The sequence below is a fragment of the Serinus canaria genome, chromosome 4 (genome assembly GCF_022539315.1).
Source record: "Serinus canaria isolate serCan28SL12 chromosome 4, serCan2020, whole genome shotgun sequence".
NCBI lineage: Eukaryota > Metazoa > Chordata > Aves > Passeriformes > Fringillidae > Serinus > Serinus canaria.
The window spans coordinates 36,858,538-36,879,472 of NC_066317.1; the positions used below are offsets into that span (position 1 = coordinate 36,858,538).

A 20,935-nucleotide genomic window follows, 5' to 3' on the forward strand; every position below is an offset into this window, starting at 1 on the left:
TTTTATTTTGGTAAAAATAAATCCATTTCAAAGTATTGTGTATATATGCTATTGTACAGATTGATAAAAGATGTAGCTTAATTTCCTCTCTTACTATTCTTCTTCATGTAGAAAGCACTTCTCTCAGTCGATTTTTGAGTCAATTACTTTACAAGAGCAAACCATAGTAAATCAAAGATAGTCTTACTAGGAACCCAATGTTTAGAGGAAAGAAGGCAGCTATATTTTCTACCAAATACTAAACAGAAATTCCATGAGGATCTAGCTATTTCCTTCAGCAAGCTGAAATTTTGGTCTCATTGAAGTGAATAACAAAAAACTTTTCCAACAAGCTTAAGTCATAATTTACTGAGTCTGTCAAAGTATATTTGTGTTTTATATGTATATGCTGAAGGTTTCATATCACTTGCAGTGCTGTTAGCAGTTCTTTCTGAAGATGCACATGGTAGATCACAGCTATGGAGAAGGTGGCTGACACTGCTTGGATCACTCCCCAGTGTTTGTAGTGTTTAACGCAATGCAGAAATCCAGAGTTTCACCAATCTGACTGAAGTCCTAGGAACAATTAGGAAGCGTAAGATGGATCTATTTTTTCACAGATTTGGCTAGAAATTGCCATCTGGATCTAAAAAATACTTTTCCAACAGAAATGTTCTTCCAAAAAGGTTTTATTTCTGCCAAAATGACATTTTTGTAGGGGAAAAATATTAAGATGTTCCCAAGCAGTTTTGGAGATGATTCATGCCAATAAGCTGCACTTGCACTGAGGACAAAGACAAGCTATTTCACTTAAATTGAATGTCTTAACCAGCTGAAGTAACAGGGTTTAGTTCCAAGTGTATTAATACCAGAAATATTTAGAGATTGACCCAATATTTCTCACCACTGTGAATCAATTTTGAGAGAGAGTCAATAATTAGATATAGGACTAGCTCCCTTGGGGAATGTTCTGTCATATACAGAATGTGAACATGAACTCCTGGGAGCCTAACAAAGTATATAAAAAGAAAAAAAACCCAGGAACATCCACATAACTTCTTTAACAACTGAAAAGTAGTATAAGATAAAGAGTTGAAAAGCACTTTAACTTGGCCTCCAGCTTTGCCCATCACTGATTAGCTGTAACAAATTTTGTACTAACTTTCTTACTGAGTGAAATATAGAGTATTTTGATAATATATATCAAATTTTAACTTATCTGTGTGCAACTGCATTTTTGTCTCATATTATCACATTTGAGATGGCCACAATACACAGAGCATCACCACACAATTTCAGAGGACTTTAAGCATCTGCCCATACACAGTAACACCATTCCACTTCAGAGGGCTACAGGCATTGGCCCTTCTTGTTCTTCAGCCCAACCTTTGATACCCCCATGTCCATGCACTGTACCCGTGTGCCCTCTGTTCCCTGTGGGGGTTGCTCAGTGCCCCTGGGCACTCTATGGCTCATTGCTGTCAGTGCTGCTCACCTGCTGCTCACAGCTGTACCCACTGGGGCTGAGGCTGGACATAGCCCCACTCCCAATGACCACAAACTGTGTGCCTGCTTCATATTTAAACTACAAAGTTCAATCATCAGAACTGTCAGAGAGGCATTTGAATTCCTTCTTTCCTGACTAACCATTTGGATAGGTTAGAGAAAAAATAAATAAAGCAAATATAATAAAGAACTACTGATTGATCTTCAGCACAGAATCCATGACACTTCAGTCCTTGAAGAATGACTCTACTAGAAGACCTCATCATGAAACTGGAACTGATTCAGAGCTAATATATCAGATTTCCTATTCAATTAATATATATTCTTTCATTAATTCATCTCTTGGTTTTTGAACCTCCACAAAATTTTGACATTTCAAATGATATATGGAAAAGTAACCTGTTGCCTGACAATTTCATCAATATTCCCTGATCGTGTATTGGAGCATATACTAAAGGTTGTCCCTTCTGCTTACTTTATAACTTCTGATTATATTTTTGGGATTGCTTCTGAGTGGTGACCTGATGTTTTCATATAATTCTCTCTCATACCTTCAATTTTTTGCCCCGAGAGTGGATAACCTTTTTTTTTTTTTTTTGGAATGTGTAGTGCCTTTAACTGTATAGAATTTCGTCTCCCTTTTTACCATCTTCACTAAAATTTCAAAGCTTTCCAAAACTCTTTACAATAAATTTAATTTTTAATTTCCCTTTTATGTGAGAAAATGAATTAGTTTATAGCAAGAAACTTGTTGTTTACTTGCTAGTCTCCACTACATATAAATTTTAAGTTCAGTGGCCCAGAAGTTGATGTCTGTGCAATCTCAGAACTGCTCAGCTCAATTTTCATTTTCCTTTCACTTTTTTCGTTTAATCTTAAAAAAATAGATCAATTCTGCATATGTTGCTCATAGTTGACTTTGCCTTCAGCAAAGTGTTTTCAGCTGATTTTGCCTTCACATTTTTTATCTACTAGGTCCTTCTTTCATAAGAAGAGGTCCTTCTTTTTTTCCTCCTTTAACTGTTTTTTTCCCTACAAATCTGTAAATGTATCTATTTGCTGCCATCTGAACATTCCTTTCTCCTTTCCTCCTCTACCTCCTTTTCTTTTCCTCTATCACTTTTCTCTCTGATTATGTCACTATTTATTATACCAGTTACCCCACTTCAATTATTTCTCCAATGTTTTTTTTTAAATCAATACTGAACAGTATTCAGTAGAAACTGAATAGAAAGAGGATATTCTGTAATAGTTCTGAATAAGAGGGTGGCTTAAAAGGTACTGCCAGAATCAATGAAAGCAATCTAGAACATGAAAAGAAAACTTCTTTTATGAATGTGGTAGGGCTGACATCATAGTTTTAGCCAGAAGGGACGAGTAAGTAAGATAACAACATGATAACTAATCTGTGAATTAGGGAATGAGAAGGTTAATGAAATAATTTGTGCTGGGCACAGATATTTCAATGTTCAAATAGATGCCAATGACCCTCAAATCCCCTTACGCTGGGTGTGTAAGTGCTCTATGTATTCTTAACTCAGCTTTCATTAGCCTGAGGGTATGAATGAGGTTGCCTTGCCAAACATAAATGAATAGTATTTATTTAGCAAAGTCACTTAATCATTCTTGAACAAACTCCATGAAGCTTTTAAACCCATCAAATCCTCCAAGGCATTTCATTCTGGCACAGAAAGATATTTAAAGGCATTCTCACAAGTCTTTGACACTGGGGTGAAACTCTGGCATCTTTCAAGGTAAAGGCAGATCTCCCACAGGTTTCAAAAAATCCAATTAATAATATATAATGTAAACATAAATGTATGCACATGACACAGAATTGAGAAGCTTATTTTTTAATATAATTTTGCATTAAAATATTTTTCATTCTGTGATATTGCAACTGATTTCTAATTTCCTATAACCACTGGGACATTACAGAATGTCATACATGTATTCTAAATAACAAAAATTGAGTAGCCTCTATGGGGATTGCCCACACACATTCTTTTGGCACATTGTTCCTGCAGCAGGACAGTTTTAGATGCATGCTTCTGACACATTGTCCATTTCACCATGGTGAACCAACTTTATGGTATTTATTATCAGAATTTTCCTTGCCATGATGGATTTTGCATTTATTTGGTGTGAAATCTAAACTGAAAACTGAAATTTGAAAAAGCTACATTGAATTTCAGAATAGTGTAAGCACAATAGAGCTAAGAGTAGATGAATGGGGAGAAAAAAATATTTCAATTAGCCAGATGCAATTCTGTAAAATCAGTGGGCAAGCCAGCACTTCAGCTGGTATGAATCAATGAAAAACCATTGCAGTAATCTGAACCACACTAGTCTATTAGACAAAGACTTGATGTCCATTCCCTTCTTCTGCTTTCTCCATCTCAGTCAGAATGAATTTCAATGCTCATTATTTAGCATAATTTTGTGTATATATTATATATAAGGCATACCTTATTTTCAATATGCTTGAATAAATTACTGGACTTAGCTACATCATGGAGAATTTTAATGGTCAGAAAAGACTGCCTGATTCAGTAGCATAAGTAGGTATATGGGAATTCTAACCCAACTGCTATTTGCCATTGGGTTATCTTTCCAAAGCAGAAAAATTTAAACTTAGCTTACAGTATACTTATTTTGATAAAATTTTAAAATAGATTTAGATTTCCTATTTCTCTGATATAGCCTCAGGTGAAAATGGGAAAAGCAATATTAATTATTAAAAACACACAAACTTTTAGATTACACACTCTCCTACAGACCAAAATCAAATCTACCATTAAAAACCCAGACATATACATTTTGAAGAGTACTTCAAAGGACTTCAAATCATTTTTAGAAAAAAGTTGGTCCATATTTATAAGAGTATGACAATAAAAGAACGTTTTCTCCAGTGTAAATAGATTATTTATATAGCTTCCACAAAAGGTTAATTTTACTTTCCTATGATCTTTCTCTTACAAACATTATTGAAAATATCCCTTTATACATTTTAGTAGGTATTCTGAGAAACTCCTTGTGATGAGAAATTACTTAGGGCAACTAAAATGTTATGTAAGTTATAAAAATTACATTATACAACATAAAAATACAGGAGTATTTATGAAACCTATATATGAAATAAAAATAAAGAGATGGAATATAAAATTTCATTGTCACACACCCATTTAAAATATTTTAATAAAATCTGGATCTTTCATACTATCATAAGGACAAAGTAATATAATTTTTCCATGCAGTTTTCCCTCCTGTAGCAGCTTATTATATGTGCACATGACATAAATAGTCAGGATAGTAATTTCTTATACACAGTGCATTCAAGAATTCTTTTATTAACAAATTATTTCTGAAAATTAGAAGAACATGTATTCTAATTAGAAACACCTTAGAAACACAAAATTAAAAGTTATTATATTGCTCATAGCTCCTGCAGTCTGTTTCAAAACATCTGTCATGATTTAAACTCTGCTTGAATCCAACTTGTGCAAAACCCAAGAACAATAAAAATTTAAGCTTATTATTGCTGTCACTGAAATACACAGGAACTTTTCCTATTTAGCTTTAGTGGGTAACTCATAACTACCTAAACTCATTTAATGAGACATGCATCTAGGTTTATATTAAAATTATAAAATAAAAAGCACTTAAAAGCTGGAGTATTCCAAATTATTACATTATTTGAATTTGGGGTTTCAAAGAGTTGGGATTTCAAAGCTGAAATTTGTGGAGACAAGAACCTATGAGAGGCATCTAGATAATGCCCTTAAAACCATGTTTTAAATTCTTGCCTGCCTTTCAACAGTCAGGCTGTTGGACAAGATGATCATTGTAGATCCCTTCCAAAAAAGTATTCTATTCATTTCTATTTCTATTATTTCTATTTCTATTTCTATTTTTATTTCTATTTCTATTTCTATTTCTATTATTTCTATTTCTATTTCATTAAAAAACCCCAAAGTATTTTCATGAAGCAGTAATGATCACACCATCCCTCTAAAATATAATGCCTGAAAACCTCCAAACCCTGGTAGGTAGGTGGTTGCAGTGTGCCCCTTGAAGGCAACAAATGAAGTGTTTTGAGGTCAAAGAGGTAAACACAATACAAAATGTGACAATTTGCTATGACAGACTGTCAACAGGTTTTCTCCTTTCTTTGACCCATGTCAAGTGACATTATGGCTGTCTCAGTAAGAAAAGTGTTAAAACTCATGTCACCAGACCTCAAACTACTTTAGTCCACTTATGCAACTCCTTAAGGAGCTAATGTTTTACTGTGCCTATTCAAGCTAATAGACAGAAAAGGTTCCTAACCAGATTTAAACTCCCCAAAAAGTCAGAGAAATAAGATTTATCCTTGCTATGACCCACCCAGAGAGCAAGGTAACCCAGGTTCTTGTTAACAGATGCCATGGGGCAGATCAGAGTGAAACAACATGGAATGACCAGTGTTTGTAAATGTACACAGAGGGGATTTAGAACAATTTGTTTGTGGCTCCATGAATGAAGGCAAGTTACAAAAAAGCCATTTTAACTATCATAAGATTGACTCTTAGGTCACTTCCTAGTTTGGGTTTAATTTTTTAGATTTGTATCAAGCTACCTCAATAACTGATTTTTGAGAATATTTAGAATATGAATATTTATTAAAAAGCAGAAACTACTAACAAATATGAAGCAGATATTGAATAAATATTACTTTTTTTTTTTTTTTCATTTTTAACTATCTTGATTTAATTCTGTTACTTGATTGCTCTGTGTTTGTTGTCACATTTACTTTTTACCTCAAGGTATAAAAGGAACATTTCTGATTTTTGTCTTATAGTAACACCATGGAATAAACTATAGTACATTACTGCTTTTATGAAATTGTGTTGCAGTTTTCTAGAATGAAGAAATTTAGTTGTAAACTGCTTATACTAGAGTATGAATCACTTGCCTTCAGTTATACAGTACGTGTGAAAAAAAAAAATTGAATTTCTTTATTTATTATGAAATAAAAATAATTAATAATTATTATATCTTTCTATTTGTTATGAAAAATTGTATCTTTCTGTGAAACAGCATAAGATTTTAGTAGTTTATGATAACAATTGGATTTATGGCTGTGGTTCGGGTCACCTTTATATTCAAGGCTCAAATTTTCTCCGGGGAATTCTTAAAGTTACCAATATGGTTGAAGTTTTTCATGGTAAAAATATTTTTCTAGGGCATTGCTTATATGACACCTTTGTAGTGAGCCACTACTTGGTGTCACGTGGAGATTCTAAATTACCTAATCCAGAAGTACAGCTTCACTTCAACAAATGATAAATCAGAGAGCTTGGCCACAGGAGGAAATTAATTTCTATTACTGCAAGGTTGCATTGTAGGGTGGTCATAAAGAAAATAGATATACCATAAAGAAAATAGATATATTTATTCTTTGGCCATTTCATTTGACATGTTTTGACATGTCAAATGGAAGGGCCAAAGAATAAAATAATACAGCTTGTGCCAATGAATAAAGTAAATACAATGCTGCTTCAGATAACTCAGAATGGTGATTTAAGATTGTTATGATCTTTCTCAGTTGCTCAGAAACTATCATACTCTATTAAATCGAAGTTTATCTCTAAATAAAAATAATAATGTCTGTCTCAGACACAGGCTCAAATCTCAGTATTTTCATAAAGTATTCTCTACAGAAAGTAAATGCTGCAATTTATCCTTCTAAAAGTTGACAAGATTTCAAAGGAAAAAATATATTTATCAATAAAAAATAAGCTATTTTGAAAAATTAGTCCACCATTTTTAAAAAAGAGGGTTTATAGTTTATATCAGATTTAAGAAGATTTAGAAAATCATTAAAGATACAGTTAAAAGAGCTATGACTTCATATGATTATCAGAAGAATGCTCTCTTTCATCATAAATAAAACATCTATTACTTCATAGTTTCAAATTTCTATCAACAGAAAAAACTCTGGCTTGCAAACAAGCTAAGTTTTGATGTTTCTAGGCATCCATCTGATACCTATATCTTTAACCATCAAAATATATAAATTATCAACATAAAGAAATAAATATATACATGTACACATCTTTTCATGTACCATCCTACCCTGACTCCCATTGGCTCTACCAGCTTTCTATTACATATACATCACACAGCTTTATCTACTAAGTATCCTGTTCTGGAGAAAAGGTTTCTTATTCTAAATTAATTAAGTTGTTTTCACCAGAATGAGTCCCACATAAGGAACGGAAAAATCTCACTTCTACTGGAGTTCAAAAAGCATAGCCATAGCTTGTGTAAACTGGGAGGTGTTTGCCATATTAATGATAATTTATTTCTATCTTTCTGTATGTTCTTTTCATTTAAGCCAGCTTCTATTCATACCTATTTTTTCCACGTCTGTAAAGGAGTCTCACAAACTAAAGGAAAGATGGTAGAAAATTATTATGATTTTTAGCTCTAAATGAGCAGAACTGTGAAATGACTGAGCTACCAACCAAAATTAGATCAATTATAACATTTGTTACTCTGTGATGCTTCCTTCTGACTTACAGAAAGAAGCATCATAGAGTAACATTCCTATGCAATTGGATAATTCTGCTAGCATATCAAAACCTGAGAAATGTGTTTATGTTAATGTCTCAAACCATTGATTAGATAGTCAAGCTCTGCAGCCAGAAAAAAAATCCTATTTACCAGAAATGCAAACTTCATAAAAAATTGCATGAAAATCAGTTTTTGCTTTGGAGGTCTATAATTTCTTTGAAACTTAAGAATTATTTTCCTCTTTTAACATAGCTAAAGATATTTGCAACATTTTGAATCTGCCTCAAAATGTCAGTTATAATATATTTTACAGTACATTTTGTAGGACAGAACACGCAGTGACAATCATCTACATTTGGAAGGTTCTCATTGTTGCTGTAATCTTTTTCACAGGACAGGCTGACTGGATAAAAATTTAGAATTATGGAATATTGTTTTCTTCCAGTGTTATGTTTCTTTGTTCCTGGCTTATGCTACGATTCTCTTTCTGTTTCTGCAATCTGCAGTTGTAGCAAGAATTGCATTCCCAACTTTTTTCATTTAGAGTAACATTTGGCAGGCGTTCTCTAGCACTGAACCATATGCATATGGGTCAAATTGGATTGGAGGAAATAATTTCTTCTGGGAAAGTTGTAAAATTGGGATATTGTCTTCCAGAAATATGTGAAAATTTACATTTTTTGGCGCTTTTTTGACTTTCTCTTGCTCCTATGAACTTGTCCAATACTGCACTGTATTTTACAAATTCTGATTTAAATTCTTTCCATTCAACAGGAAGACATTGCTTGCCTCTTCATCCAGCTGTTTCTTCACTTGGTTACAGTTGTCCAGAGAATGTCACTATGCTCATTTTCCAACACAGCAGAAAACTTCTTGTTTTGCTATACTCAAAAAATTGAGACCTTTTCTGTAAATTTATGGGAGAGATGTGGAACAAGATGCGATTACTTTAGTAGTAACATATGTCTAAATCAGGGAGTTTATTTCTGAAAATAAAAAGTACTGAGGGAAGGTTTCCAGTTCTTGAAAGGCACTCAGCAGGAAATACAGTGCTGGGAATGCACTGTGTTTTCATTATATGAAATTAAAGGAGTCTGTGAAATATTGAAACTTTTTTTCCTTAAAATACACAAATTGTTTCTGATAAAACTTTGTTTGTGTTAGAGGTTCCTAGAAGACATTTGATGGTTTTACTACAACTTACTCATTTTGTCTCTCTCTTATATCTGTATCCTTGGCTTGCAAACCTCCAAGTTGCCCAGAGTTCACACTGTATATTTAGAATAGCCAAAGAAAAAATTTTCATGGCATCAGTGATGGTAAAGCTTCCTCAAATCTTAGCTCATCATTTTCCATGGCTGGAAAATCCAGTTAATCAAAACTGAATAGGGTTCATAAAAATTAGTGTGATTTAGTGAACCACAAGCAGCTCCTCTTACAGTCCACCAGAAATGCCCTACATCTGGCTCAGTGAATCACAGAGCACTTGAGGTCGGAAGGGGCCTCTGGAGGTCACTTGGTCCAAACTTCCTGCTCAAGGAGGACCATCTAGAACAGATTTCCCAGGACACTTTTTGAATGACTCCAACAATGGAGATTCCACAACCTTTATGGGCAATCTGTGCCAATGCAGGCACCTTCTGCTTCCTGACATGCAGACCAAATCTGTGTTCTTGTCTGTGCCTGTTGCCCTTGTCCTGTGGCTGGACACTCCTGGAAAGAGATGAGCTCCCATCAGATATGTTTATTGCTGAGTTTCTCCCTGAGCCTCCTCTTCTCCAGGATGAAGAATCTCAGCTCTCTCTTAGAGGTCTTCCACAGATCCAGAGGAAGATGTCCCTGCCCATGACGTGGGGGTTGGAAGGGACTTTAAAGATTACCTATTTCTAAACCATTCTATGCAATTCTTTGCTTCTCTGATTTTATGGAACACAGTGTCAAAAGCCTTATGAAGTCAGGGCAGACAATATCTACTGGTCTGACCTCACCAAACCAGTTGTTTCATTACAGAAGGTTATCAAACTGTAGATCCCCAACTCCTACTTCTTGCCCTATTTTAAGAGGTGTTTAAAGTACATGTAGACATGGTGCTTAGGAACATGCTTTAGTGGTGGACTTGGGAATGCTGGGTTAACATTTGGACTCCATGATCTTGAAGGTCTCTTCCAAACTAAATGATTCTGTGGTTCTTTCAGTTAAAACATGTAAGAATATATACAAAAATCTTAATATGAAGCCATTCATTGTTGAATCACTAAGCTACTGGAGAAGAAACCATGCATTCATTGTTTGAATTTTGCAAACTAAGACATCATATAAAAAGAGTATTTCCTGAGAAACAGCCCTTTGATGGTTTATAACTGCCGTATTTAAAAATTAAAGTTACTTAAACTGGATTATATCCTTTAGGATATAAGATAGAGTTTTAAATATATCAGTAAGCCAAAATAATCTATTCAATGTCATAGAAGTCAGAATTTTGTCTTTTGTTTTTGAGAAATTACAGAGGATATATAAAAACCATGAGATGAAAATTTGAACCAGTGTCATAGCAACTCCAGTAGGTAAGCTTACATTTTTTCTTTAGTATTTAGGCAGGTACAAAAGTCTTAAAGACAGCAGACAACCTGCTGGAATTCTGAAAGATTCACATGCTTGAACAGCAAAGTGGGAATATTTCATTAAGAATGACGCTGAATTAGATTTATTCAACCTGAACAGAGAAGCAGTATTATGGTGGAAAGAAATCCAGCAGAAGAGTTTGAAGCCAGCCTCAATCAGAATGTTTGAGCCATCAGGGAACAGGGAGTTGTGTCTTTGTGTGTGTGTGTGTGTGTGTGTGTGTGTGTTCACCTCCTCCAACCCCTGGGTCATGTTACCTAAATTCATCGTGAGAATGTTAAGTATCTCACTCTGAAGTAACAGATTGAATAATACTTGTATTCCAACAAAAGTTGAACAGGACAACAGAATTATTTTGAACTCTTTTACATCTCTGACAACAGAAGCTTAACTGAACTTGCTTTTGCTATGTGGTTATAGCTGTTATTACTTCAGTGATGCAAGCCAACTCATTTGACAGTCAGTTTGTGTGGCTGACTTCTCTGTGAGATACCTGTGCTATCTCCTGGCTGATTAGCTGGAGTGCGACTAGAAGTGCATCTACTGCAGCTCAACACAGATCTGTGCCTGAGCCAATTACTTTTGACCCAGCTTTGAGGCTTACATGGGATTCAGAGTATCACATGTTGACTAATTCATCCTGACATTGGAGGAAACTTAGAGAAACACTAGCAAGGATCTACTGGAAGTTTATTTTGAAAAGCAGTGTAGGTCATGTTTGTCAGTGCCAGTCCAGCTCCATTAAAATTGATGTCAGAGCCAGTGATTCATTACTGTTTATTCAACAAATCTTATTCTATGAACAAAGACCACCTCAACAAGTTTAGGTTGAAATACAAAACACAAAAAACCCAGCCTAATCTGATTTATAGCTCTGTATTTTTGCTACCACCTGTAGTTAGATTACGATATCCACTCTTTTAATATACATACAAACTCAGTAATGAAAAATTACCTAAGCTTTGCTAGCAAAACTTTGGAGTCTTTTAGTCAAAACTTCTTAAGTAGCCAGGAAAGAAATGAGATGAATTAATGACTAGCAAATATGTGGCAAGTCAGTTTCTCAGGTATTATACAGACAATAAAAAACCAAAACCCACCATTTCAGTATTAAAAGCAGAAATACTCACTTTAGGCTCATTGAAAACCATTTTGGGTGAATTATAGGAAGTTATCCATGAGTAGGAATCCCAAATACAATAAGAGAAAAATTGCTTATAATACTATTAAAAGAAAGAGGATTAGTAAACCTAGCTCTCACTGGGAGTAATACATCCAGTATCTCTCACTAGATTGTAAAGAGAGACATCATAAAAGAGCACCAAAAAGTGCAAATAGATGTCATCATGGAGCTTCAGGTAATTCAGGTAACCTGATATGGTAATCTCTGAACAGAGAGAGAGATAGCTCTCCCAGGATTTTCCTGGGAAGCTGTGAAAAAGCTCACTGAAAGAATTAAAACAATTATTATCTCAGTCTCTGCACCTGGCAGGCAATCTCCGTCAAAGATGTTTGCAAGAAGGAGCTGTCCCTTCTTGACCAATAGGAGAGAGGAGATTCCTAAAGGCAATCAGGTCTGAGGTCCTCCATTGTTTCTATAAGAACTGTGGATTTCTAATGATAAAGTGCTTTTTCATGCCTTCTGATGATGGAGTCTCTGTATCACCTCTGTCTGTCCCCGATACCCCTTTGGTGATAATCTGTCAGTGCAAAGAGATGCTGAGAATTAATAGTAAATTTGGGTGCATGTGACCACCTCTGTCTTTCCCAACTTGCTACCAGGGCTGTGAGGGTACCACTGAGACCTTCTTCCCTCCATGTCCATCAGTGGCATCACTGGCACCACAGCAGGGCAAGCCCCTCACTCCCCACAGCCCTGCCCTGCCTGACCAGGGCCCTCCCAAACTGGGTCCACATCCCAGGGAGCTGCCTGATGCTGTTCTGATCACACAGACAATCACAGAAGTGAAACCTTAACCAAACTTGAACAATTTCTCAAGAAGATGTGGTTTATTAAAGATTTTTTCTAAACATCAGCAACCAGAGTGAGAAAAGTAAAATTTTTCTAGGTATTTTCATTTTGGAAGTATCATAGAATCATAGAATGGTCTGGGTTGGGAGGGGACCCTTAAGACCACCTAGCTCCAACATTCCTGCTGTGGGAAGGGACATTTTCAACTAGACCAGGTTGCTCAGAGCACCACCCAATCTGGTCTTGAAAACCAAGTATTTTGTTATTCACCCTTCAGTCTCATGACCAAATGTTCAAATCTGCTACAGCTGCAATAATCTTGCATTAGTTAGACATATCTGAATAAGCCAGGATTTTTCCAGAATTTGAATCTGACTGTGATTGTTTAGGTTTCTGGATGTAAATTGAATCATGCCCAAAGATGATTCATGCCCAGTGAAAGTCATTTGAGTTCGTACCGAAGATATACATGCATCTAAAATCAGAAAAGCTTTCTGAAAATAATTGCTTATGCTTAAATGCAGAATAAACAAAGCAGAGAAAAGCAATCAAAAACTTACTGAACAGCTTTAATAATACAGTCTAGATTTTTGGGACTATATAGACATAGATTAATCCATAGCATTGTGAAGGGCAGTAACACATTTAAAAGAGTGGGAAATGGAAGGAAATGCTTCAGAATTATGGAAGACTCAGAAAACCTAATATTCACTTGATTTCTGTTAAAAGTATGCTTTTTAATATTTCACAAATATTGTGTATATTATTATAGTGTTTCTCACACACACACACATAAAAAAGCAGTGTTAGTCACTGTTTGAAAGAAACTAGGCAGATTGTTTATGAATTTTAACTTGCCACATGAGGAATATAGTGAAATGCAATGAACTACAATGAAAAATAATTTGAACCTCAAAGACCTACTGAAGAGCTAAAGAAATATTAACTAGCAGCTTTCATTTGGTAATGAACAATTAAAAGCACTTGGCACAAACAAAAAAACCCTTCAGACAGCTCTAGCCACAGAAATCTGCAGGAAAGCTTCCTAGTCATTCAGTCTGGTTATTTTAGATTAGAACTACAATTTATTTAGCTGCTGGATTATCAACTGCAGTTGATTTCAATCACATGTAACAATATGTCAAAGGCTGTATCTGTAAAAGAATTTTGACATCTAAAATCTATGTCCAAAAACGTAGTCCACAATAACATAGGGACTGAACATCTAGACATTTTTATCCCACTTAATCCCATCTGGGATCCAACAAGAAGGTGGAATTTCTGGGATGCCTGATCTGTCTCCAATGAAATTGTAGACATGCATTCTTTATACTATAAATTGGCCACAGAAGGAAATTTTAGCTAACAAGGTAATGGTCAGAACACTTGCCTAGGTAACAAGAAACTACTACCAGAACATCTTACCTCCTCAGTACCCACAATAACTAAATTTCAAAATAATTTTTCTTTCATTACTTTTCTTTACAGGTAGAATCTTTACAGGCAGCATCTTTTATTATTGGTTTTGTACACTTCAGTGAGAAGAAGAGAAATTACAGAACTGCTTTGATGCATATTTTGAGTTACATTTTACTCAAGTTAATCTCAGAATGCACAGAGAAACAAATCAAGGCATTCACTTCCTTGTGTGCATAATCCTTGTAGGAAGAGATTGTTTCCCATAAATTCTGGGAATCTTATTGCTGCCTGACAATCATATATAATTACTTAATTCATTGTTAATGGAACATGACTGTGGCATGTACAAGACCATTTGGGAAGAAGTCTTGGGCAGGATAATAATTTACATATTTGATTTCTATTAATTTTTTTTTAATTGGATGGGTGTTATTTAGCCCCACTAGCACTTTAATAAATGGCCTAACTGTAATCAGCACAGTATTGTTTCTCTCTAGACTTTCCAGCCGCATATGATTTTGTTAAATGGTTAAGGTTAGCATGCTTATGAATCTTACGTTGCATATGTAAATATTTAATTTGTGTGGCAAAGTAATTAAAAAGTATTCCTGACAACTGGTATTATAAAAATTGTGAGACTGTCTGATTTTAAGTTTCATATGACACCAAGTACATTTTTCCAGCACGTAAAATCCATTTTGTTATGCTGCATCAATTTTGCATCTGAGACTTTGCACTATGTTGTTTACTAAATATTTTCTGTGTGAAGTTTAGTTCATTTCTATAAAATTGAATTGAGTTGGGGATCACTGAAACCATCAGATGCTTGAATTCAATGTTAACAGCATTCTTTGACCTCTACAAGATCTTTTACTGCTGGCAATAAATAAGTGAGTTTTACTGTAATACATTTGTCATATTGTAAATATCTCCAGTGGCATGGGACCACTGCTATTTAGCAGGAAGGGAGGCACACTGTTATGTCAAAAAGAGAGCAGACTATGGGAATTAAGTTGTTGGGGGAGGATGTCTAGGTTTTCTGTTTGGCCCAATGTGTGAGCTCTCAGTATGACATATGCTACATTTCTTTTGTTACTGAAAAACTTAGTAGGTTGCCTCCATTTTTTTCAGATTACTCTGACAAGTTTTTCAGATTACTCTGACAAGTTCGACAAGCAGTAACAAAAGTCCCATACACTTTTTAAGGTGTAAGAAAAAAAATTCTATCCCATTAAAAGATCTTCTTTAAGTTGTTTGAACATTGGGAGAAAAGATCTGAGTTGTAAGGAAAGTGGTTGCTTAAAGATGAGAAGGAAACAGTAAAGAGAAATATATTCCAGTGAGCAGAGTAGGAATTTGAGGTTAGCTAGACAAACTATACCAAGAAAGTAAGAAGGTGGGAATGTGAGTAATGAGCTGAAGCACATACAAATGACTAAGAGACATTAAGGATAGACTTTATTGACTGCTAAAAGAAATTGGAAGATGATTGGGATGGAAAGGTTGATAACAAGGACTGATAAAAAAGCAATCTAGATTATTAAATATAAATAGAGGAGAAAAGTATTGTAATGGGAAAGAAACTGAAGGAATAGTACAGCTGTTGGAAAGCATTAATAATATGGAAGAAGATGGAAGGAAATTACATGGAAAGAAAGATGATCAAGAGCCAAATGAACCACTTGATAACTAAAAAGTGGGCATATGTAGTCAGTGTTTCTAAATCTCATCTCTTCCTCAAATGGCAGTGCTGGAGGCACTGAAAGGAAGAACCAAGGAAGGCAGATATCTTGAAGGCCTTGAAGTCAGGAACAGGAGTCACAGAACACTAAAGGTAAAGGGAACCAATAGGAAGAAGGATCCTTAAGGAGCATCAGAGTTCAGTACAGTTTCCTCTCTAACTCATGAATTCTGCAGCCAAACTTCATTGAATTTCTGCATCACTGGAAGCTAAACCACTTTTTTTTCTATCTCCCAAGATCTTCTATCTCCCAAGGTTCATATTTATGTGCAAAATTGTACAGTGAAGGAATATGGAGTTAGAAAACATTAGAAGCAACCTCCTAACCTCAGTTTGTATCTGTGTACATTTGACACTAGATGCCTAGTGGCATTTCTAAATATTTTTTTTCTAAACCATGTTTGTTCATCCTGACTACCAAAAGACTTTTGAGCTGTACCTTCCAGTTTTAAAAACATTACTCAGATTAATTTTTAAAATTCTGTATTTTGTAGATATGTGAAGAAATAATAAACTCATTAAAAGGTTCTCTACAAGATAACTTAAGCTTCTGGTGTTATGCATAAATGTATTCCTCCTCTGCACAATGCCTGAAATGTTTTTAATATGGTAATTAAATACTTTCTAAGCTTCTGTTATAGAGCCTGTTAGTTGTATCAGTAAGTTGTTGGGAACAAAGTTCTTTCTTGGCAGCAGACTAATTTTTTTTACCTAGTTTCTTTAGAAGACAGCTAGTGAAATAATTTGCCTCCTTTCATGTGGGTTACAAAGGCCTAAAATACAATGTAGCAACAGACTGTTTGTGATTAACAAAAGTAAGACAGATGTACCTACATCAGAGATGTGAATGTAGTCAAACTGTTGACTGCTTTTTTCCTAATTTTTCACAAAATACTGATATCATACTTTAAAAACTGGGTTTTTACTTCTTAAATTTTGTATATTTCTTGTCTTCTTCTACAACTAGGATCACAGGGAATGGGCTGCTTGGCAGCCCTCCTGTTATAGTTTATCTCACAATTCTAGTAACATTTGGTTCTTGGCCAACAGAAAATATGCTTCCCCACAATAAAGAAAACCATTATGCAAAAATATTATAGAAAAATCAGCTCTGTGCTCTCCTGTTGTCTTGGAGACCTTTATGGTATGATTCCCAGGAGCACAGAGTGATATCTATCAAATTTATTCACTTCAGACCACCACAGATTGGAATAAATATTTTTCAACAAAGTGTACTCATTTAATGTTATCACTTCATAGACTCTTATGTAAACCACAAGTAATTAGTCCAAGTATTACTTTACACTCTCTGTGCAGTGGTCACATTAGACATCTTTCCTCACAAATTACAGAACTCACATCTGGTGCCTCAGCCTTGGGGCATGTACTTCTGTGAAATTGTTTGTGAAGTTCCATGTACTTCTATATCTGTCATCAGATTTTAGGCAGAAACTTTTTCTTCTACCAGCTTTCAAACTTCAATATTTTATACATATTATGATAAATACACATTTAAATTCCTGCCTTATGCCAAGATCAGAGACAGACAGTTAATTGTTGGTTTGTCTTTGACAACAATTTAAAGATTTAGTAAGAATATTCAGAACCAATAACATTTCAGTCCTTTGCCGGGCATCCATGAAAAATTTTGGAAAATAAACTTACAGGAAATACAATATTTTTTTCAAGTTAGCAATGTTACCAAATATAGCAGTGTGTATAAATTTTGTTTGTAACCAAGAGATATGATTCAGTTTATGAACAGGCCTATAGTGAATATATTCTATGGTCTTTGAAGCAAACCATTTCTTTTTCACACATGGTGCTAGTCATAACAGAACAGCACCAAGTGTATTGCAGCAATCTAGTCTCAGTTGTAAAGTGATGTTTATGACACTAATTGATTTTTTTGTACACAACAGTTATTTTTTGGCTTTTCAATATAAGCAAGTCATAGTAACTCTTGTATTTAGTGCTAGAAAGCTCTGGATGAATGTTGCATGCATATGTTGTCATTTGAAAAGGGAATTCACAGGGAAAGGGCTTGCTGAGGGAACTACCTGGTTTTATTGCCCCTGCCTGACTTCCCCTATAGTATCCTCCCACACTGCCCACTAGCCCACGCAAAATACGATTATTTTTGAGAATAAATGGGTGTGTTTAGGAAACCTCATAAAAATCAGTCCTGTAATTGAATCTATTATTGTGAGTATAGGTGATAATTTTACTGGAAAGTTGCAAGCATAGGCCTGAAAGGATCTACCCAAATTTAGTTCAGACCCTCATCACTTGTGATGCAAGAGTCATAGTTGACTGCGGATAACATGAAAGAAAATCATCAACAAGTATAAGAACTTTCAAACCACAAGCATATATCTTTAATATCTTTTTTTCTTGATAATATTTTTGATAAGCAAAGATTATTAGGCCTCTGTATTTTTCGTACTGAAAAAACCAGTAAGTTCCTATAGTTACATATGTTAGCTAAAGCACACATATCCTTTTTAAATACACAAGCCAAAGGGGTGGTGGAGGTGATTTTTTTTTCTATATTCTGAAAGTATTCATTGCTGTGTTTTAGCATTCCATACATTTTCCCCACACACAAATAACTTATAAATAAATTAATAAAATGTATTCTAATTATTTGTAGATGATACAAATATCCAAGAACCTGCATTGTCATGGAGCCTTCTGCATAATCCAGAATGAAATTATCACTCATTCGTCCAGAAGAAAAAACAGGATTCCAACAGATACTAGTAGAAAAATAATCTTACCAAACATACAATACAGTTTTATTAAATATTAGTAGAAAAGAAAAAAATAATTATCATGTTGGAATTCTGAATAATTCTTAAGGTACTTACACCATCTTCAGGCTCCAAAATCTGAATAGAAGACATTCTGTCTTTTCCTCCATGTTTAACAGTATTTCCTATCTTATTTTCCTTTACACTTACTGCACTCTTCTTTTAAATAAGCTTATCGTTGTTATATATTTCATCTTGAAGTAGTTCCTTCCATTTAACTTATTTATTCTGTAAAAAACATTGAATTCAAGATAAAAGAAGACAATAGATATTGTAGAATATTCTGATATATATGTACAGCAATTTCCTAATTTTTATCTAAAATTTTTACATAAGCTGTTTAACTGCAATTACTTCAATGCTCATCCTGGAAAAGAAAAGTTTATTTGACTGAGATTTATTTATGTTTACCTTGATTTCTATTAAAATAATGATGGATTATGCTGAAAACTTCTGTACGAGTCTTGGCTCCAGTTTCTAATATAACCAAAAATAAGTCCCAAAGTTAACTGCGTTTTATAGAAAAGCTATTGAACTTTTCTAATTTCTTTTCGTTGAAAACACAATACTTACATTCCTTTTCTACATGATCTCAGTTTTCTGAAATCATTTTTTGAGGAAGGCAAATGTCTTTTTCCAAACAGATCAAACTCTGTGAAAAGGGAACATCCACATATCGTATGTAGATTGAATATAAATTGCATGCACTGAGAATGCCCTGTTCCTACTTTCAAAAAGTCTCATTTTTCAGTAGACATAATATTCTTATTAATTTCAGCTGCTAGAGAAATAGAGGTAGTCTCTAAAACAGTCAGACTCCAAGCCAGATTTATGTAAAAGTTAATTCCAGATGGATGACACTGTAGGGGTATGTGTGTATGTAGGAATACAAAAAAGGACCCTGTGGTAAGAAAATTATGAGGATCACCTAAAGCAGCAGGCCTGGATATTGTACTGCAAATGGAATAAACTGAAACTTCCAATTTATTGCAAAGAAAGCACATTGTAGAGGTATGTAAACAATGCAGTAGTCTATTCTATGAAAGTCACATAACAAATTACTATTAGATGATAAACATGTAGTGGCAACACCCTTTTGCTTAAAATGATCAGTGCTAGAGGTACCAACGGTAATTCAGGAGTTCTCTCTAATATCAAATTATAAATCTGGAAATCTCTTTCTTTTGCATAAACCCTAGGATGATTTGGACTTTCTAGGGCAGAAATATGATGAAACAATAGTTTAAACAAATGGTAATCATGGCTGCAAAATCATGTCTATCACAACTATCACCATGGATTTTGCAAGTTATTGAAAAAAACAGAGTAATTTCTTTGGATATTTTTAAACTCTAAATATTAACTTAAGAAATATTATTTCCAGTGCACCTCACTGGGAAATAACCATTTAAAGCATTAAAATGAAATAGTGGCCAAGATTTTCATAAATAAAGATTTCCTGTCACACTATTTCAGGACATCTAAAATTTCATGCATCAAACAAAGCGATATTTCACAAACTGCATCTTAGCATGTCTGGAGGATGCAAGAAGTTGGATTTCCCACATCTATTTGCAGAGCTAATATTCTTTGACTTTGGACTTCTTCCAGAGCCTACTCTTTATTTTGCCAAAAGTAACTATGGTAATGTCTTATTCAGACTCATTTTGGTCATCCTGGTTTGAGCAATACATGCAGCTGGGAAATCGTGACTGTATAATTCCAGAAGTTTAAAGTCCATAAGAGAATATAACAAATATTATATTTTCTAACATAAATATTTTTTCATTAATTGAACTAATCCATTATATAATTTTGGTTTATTTGACTCAGTCTATCAGCTAGAGATGAGAGATTATCCTTACAGTCAGCAAATAGCTATTCACATGGATTACTTCTGTTGAAAATTCACAGAAATTCGGTTACGTTAGAGGCAAATGAAAGCAGTGTGAAATGCCCAATAAACAGGTATATGAACCCAAGTATTGGGTCATTTGTGTTGACTTGGGCCCAAAGTGTCTCTGTCTGTTTTGTGCATTCATTACACTGCTTATATTACTTGAAGTCAGCTTACAGCAACACAGTAAATTATAATATTCACATTATTATGCAAATTAGCCCTAATCCATAATCTATCTTCCCATATCATTTGGTATTTAATTTGAATCAGTTAACTCAGAAGTGAGTTGAATTCTACATATATTTCCATCTATGTTTCTCAAGACCATATTAATTATCTTCTGCCCTACTATTTTCAGATATCTGTGAGGTTTAAATAATGGCCACAAGCTAATGTTTATTATCTTCCCTGTGACATGTACTCTA

At 34.4% G+C, this 20,935-nt stretch overlaps 1 protein-coding gene across 1 annotated transcript in view; it reads right to left on the reverse strand.

Moving 5' to 3' along the window:
- Positions 1-20,935, reverse strand: part of VEGFC (vascular endothelial growth factor C) — a 191,500-nt gene that overhangs the window by 130,705 nt on the left and 39,860 nt on the right. The window lies entirely within an intron of this gene.